The sequence below is a fragment of the Astyanax mexicanus genome, chromosome 23 (genome assembly GCF_023375975.1).
Source record: "Astyanax mexicanus isolate ESR-SI-001 chromosome 23, AstMex3_surface, whole genome shotgun sequence".
Classification (NCBI taxonomy): domain Eukaryota; kingdom Metazoa; phylum Chordata; class Actinopteri; order Characiformes; family Acestrorhamphidae; genus Astyanax; species Astyanax mexicanus.
This window is the reverse complement of record NC_064430.1, coordinates 2,929,745-2,934,866: the sequence shown is the minus strand read 5'-3', so window position 1 is coordinate 2,934,866 and position 5,122 is coordinate 2,929,745.

Below are 5,122 nucleotides of genomic sequence, written 5' to 3'. Positions count from 1 at the left end.
TTTTCTTATGCTTTATGTTTTTCAAAGAAAAGGCAATTACACTATAGTTTGTACATATTTACTAAACATACCAACAAAGTGATCTGGAGATCACTTGTTCGAATCCCAGTCATGCAGCTTGCCATTAGCTGCCAGAGCCCTGAGAGAGCACAGTAAATAATAATAGCATAAACATAAAAAAACATACGAAAAAGCTGTAATTTGACTTAAAATAAATCAGCATTTGACCAAAGTAGTCAGCATTAACTATAAATTAGTTGGCATTTTTACTTGTATTTTTATATATTTTTTTCACATCATATAGTTCTGCTCATTAAAACAGTACCAGTCAAAAGTTTGGACACGCCTTAAATTTGACATAGTAAACCAAAAAAGTGTTAAACAAACCTTTCATTGTTTTATTCACTAAAAAAAACAAGTTTATACATATTTTTTTTTTTACATACCAACAAAGTGATCCGGAAATGGCTGGTTCGAATCCCTGTCATGCAGCTTGCCATCAGCTGCCAGAGCCCCGAGAGTGCAAAACAAAAACACACCGACAAAGCTGTAATATGACCAAAAAAAAATAAATAAATAAATAATATATATATATATATATATATATATATATATATATATATATATATATATATATATATATATATATATATATATTTGTCTATGTTCACCATAAATTATTTGGCATTTTTACTTTTTAAATTTGTTTATCATATTATTCTGCTGATTAAAACAGTACCAGTCAAAAGTTTGGACGCGCCTTAAATTCAACATAGTAAACAAAAAAGTGTTAAAACACTGGTACTGAATATAAATGTAACATTAATGTGCTGTAAAACTTATATATTTAGGGATGCACTAAATATTTGGCCAAAAATTTAAAGAAAAATAACTTTGTGTACTTTTTTTTTTTTTATAAAATAAAACACATTTTTTTTTTTATTTGACACAGTAATTTAATATATTATCAGTGGCATAATTATATTTAAAAAAATGATATTTCTTGGGTCAAGTGACAGTAACTAGTATTGTGTCCCATGACTTTTGTCGTGTCCTATGACTTTTGGTATTTTCCGTAAAAGCTAAAGAAGTTTCTACTGCATAATATCTAGAGTTTAATCTCACTTACAAGAAAACACCTCACAACTTATACAGTTACATAGAGATAGTGTTCTGAGAGGTTAAATCTTTAAATTGAAGTGATAAAAATGCTTAAAAAATCCAAAATTACTTAAAATGAGTTGTTTTTTACATTGATTTCCACTGAAAGTTCGAAAATAAGGATTTTTCTCAATCTTTAAGCTTAAGTTTTGTAAAATTTATAAATGTTCTGCTGTTTTTTTAGATATAAATAAGAAAAAATCCCATATATTATTAATGTGTCTCTGATCTCAGGTATTTTAGACCCTGCAGAATTGCAGGTTAGAGCTTATTAAACCCGTACGCCTCCTATTACACCCCCTATTCCTCCGTCCCTGCCTCCTGGGAAAGACGGCTGTTTTATAAAATGACTAAATATAGCCTCGGCTATTGTTGGAGGCGTCGGGGTGACGGACAGCTCGTCATTATGCTGGATAAATCTGCCCTGAGATCAGGAGAACCGCTGGAACCCTTTATAATGGAGGGTGAATGAATGGAGCGCTGAGTCAGATCCTGGAACAGCTAAAATTAATCTGAGATTTTTATTAAAAATGACTCAAACGTTCACAATACAAGAAAATAGTTGTTTTAAACCAGGCAGCGGCGATGCATTAACGCTTAAAGACCTGATCAAGGAAAAAAAGATTATAAAATTATATATATATATATACAGCTCTGGAAAAACATTAACAGAGCACTTCAGTTTCTGAATCAGTTTCTCTGATTTTGCTATTTATAGGTTTATGTTTGAGTAAAATGAACATTGTTGTTTCATTCTATAAACTACAGACAACATTTCTCCCAAATTACAAATAAAAATATTCTCATTTAGAGCATTTATTTACAGAAAATGAGAAAACAAGTTCATATTCATAAAGTTTTAAGAGTTCAGAAATAATCAATATTTGGTGGAATATCCCTGTTGGTTTTTAATCACAGTTTTTTTTTAATCATGCATCTTGGCATCATGTTCTCCTCCACCAGTCTTACACACTGCTTTTGGATAACTTTATGCTGCTTTACTCCTGGTGCAAAAATTCAAGCAGTTCAGTTTGGTGGTTTGATGGTTTGTGATCATCTATCTTCCTCTTGATTATATTCCAGAGGTTTTTAATTTGGTAAAATCAAAGAAACTTATATTTTTTAAGTGACCTCTTATTTTTTTCCAGAGCTGTATATATAATATATATATATTTTGTTGTTTAGGGCAATAATAAAAATGATTAGGTTTAATCCCAGTCCTGGTATCAGTGTGTGGTATATATGTTACATATACCAAGATGCTACAAAGAGAGTTCTTTGAGTGATGCTGTAAAATCAAATTAATAAAAAAAAATCTGTATCTTAAATCCAGTTTATTCACCTATGAATCCTAATCCGAATTTAGAATGCTTTTTGTTACATACGGTACCAGTCAAAAGTTTCGACATACCTTAAATTAAGTGTTTTTTTATTATTCTTTTAAAATGTTCTACAATTTAGATTAATACTAAAGTCATTCAAACTATTAACAAAAACATGCTGAACTCATCAAGAGTTAAAAACTTGAATTTCCTGCCTCTTAATAAAGTGTTTGAGAGCATCAGTTAAAGTAAAGTAGTGAAGAGGTAGAGTTACAGGTATACAGTGAATAGTCAATATTTGAGCAATGTTCGAATCCAGGTTATGAGAAGCAACAACTACTCAACTAAATAAAAAAATTAAAAAATGACTCAGGTCAGTGAATCCGAAAAAAAGAATTTTAGGAAATTTAAAAGTATCCTCAAAGAAAGTCACATCAAATACCAACCAAAGTGTTATAATGATGGAACTGGCACTCATCAGGAGTTCCTTCTTTCGCACAGGATAAGTTCATCAAAGTTAGTACATGATTCCTTAGATCTATGTATCAGTTTATTGTGAACTTCCCTGTTAATGACTGTGGTGGGATGTGGTAATATAATACAGTGTAAGCTAAATTTCAGTGTTTCCGTTCATTTCATTATACTCCGTTTGGACGTCGTATTAGCATACAGCTAATTTGATGCCAAAATCTTAAGTTTGTTTAAATAAACTGATTTAAATGTAGAACTTTCTCATTTCTAAATTTCAGATTTGTTTACATTTAGAAAAGAGCTATTACATGCATCATATGCTAATAAACCGTATTCATGGCATACAGTGGCATGCAAAAGGCACCTATCGTGTTTGTTACTTAATAACACGCTCTTTTAATCCTTATTTGTTTTTTGTTTTTTGGCCATTATTAGTTTTTAAAGGGCTTTTAGCTCATTTCTATTCTTAATTCAACCCATTTTTCCCTTTACATTAACAGTGAAATGTTCACTGTGGCACTGGCTGCAACAAAATCCCACCACCACCATGTTTAACAGTTGGAGAGGTGATCTTTTCATGAAGTTTTCAATCCTTGTTTGGTGGATTTTTTCCCCCAATCTTTTTTGTGAAAGGCTTCTAGCTTGTTTCTGTATTAAATTGAACCATTTATCCATTTACATTAACAGTGAAAAGTTCACAGTGGCACTGGCTGCAGCACAACTCCACCACCACCATGTTTAACAGTTGGAGAGGTGATCTTTTTGTAAAGTTTTCCATCCTTGTTTGGTGGATTTTTGCCCATTCTTCCTTTTTGAAAGGCTTTTAGCTCATTTCTATATTTAATTGAACCCATTTTCCATTTACATTAACAGTGAAAAGTTCACTGTGGCACTGGCTGCAGCACAACTCCACCACCACCATGTTTAACAGTTGGAGAGGTGATCTTTTCATGTCAACTTTTGGGTTTGTTACTTAGTAACACGCTTATTGGTTAAAAATTTCCTTTGTAAAAGCTATTTTTTTTTTGTAGCCAGCTAAGTGTGAGCGTCAGTCCTTGTTTCATTGCTTTTATTTTCCCATACGTCCATTGTGAAAAGCTTCTAGCTCATTTCTATATTTAATTGAACCAATTTTTCTATTTATATTAACAGTGAAATGTTCACTGTGGCACTGGCTGCAGCGCGTTCCCACCACCACCATGTTTAACAGTTGGAATGGTGATCTTCTCATGAAATTTTGAGTTGGCACCCTGCATGTTTTTTACTTAGCAACGTGCACATTGGCTAAAATTTACATTTGTAAAAGCTATTTTTTCCATTTAAATTAAGTGAAATATTTCTAAGGCACTGGCTGCAGCACAATCCCACCACCACCATGCTTAACAGTTGGAATGGTGATCTTTTCATGAAGTTTTGGTTTGTACACTGCAGGACAGGCTGTAATAATGATCAATTGCTAATATACACAGCATGCTTCAGTGTCTAAACTGTATGATATGATGTATATATACCATTCTGAATCATAAACGGTCCTGTAGGTGCCCAAACTTTTGCGTGCCACTGTACCGAACGTTGCTTTAGAGCCGGATCAGATATTTAAATTCTGGGAGCTACCTCTCTCTGCTCAGAAGTTTCCAGAGATCTCTTGACTTTGACTGTTTGGCGTTAGTCCTGCGTTTCCACTTAAAATGCGTCAGATTTAGCGCAGGATGATTTGCATGCTCTTACCGTTACGTCAGTTAGAAATGCTAAAATGTGAGGCTCAAATGAAATGCATTATTCATAGGTCTGGAGATTTCACTGCGGCGTGAATCAGGAAAAGCAAACCTTTATTTTCCACGTAAAACTTTTATTAACACGGCGGATAGTTACTGTCTCGCCCTGATTTACAATTTAAACAGCGAGTGTCGGGAACAAGGAGACACGGCCAGAATCTGAAGCACACAGTCATCTGTTAACATTTGTCAGATTTGCTTAATAAATTAGTTCTTTATTTTAATTTGGAGGAGATCTGTCTAAAGACATTAGAGGTTCTCTTTAGAAACAGTCAGATTTAAGGAAATTCCTCTGTAGGAATGCTAGGAATTATCAACGCTTGTTGCTTTTTTTATTTATTTTTTTATTTTATTTTTTTTTTCGGCTACTTAAACTCTTAAAAAATAAAGAAG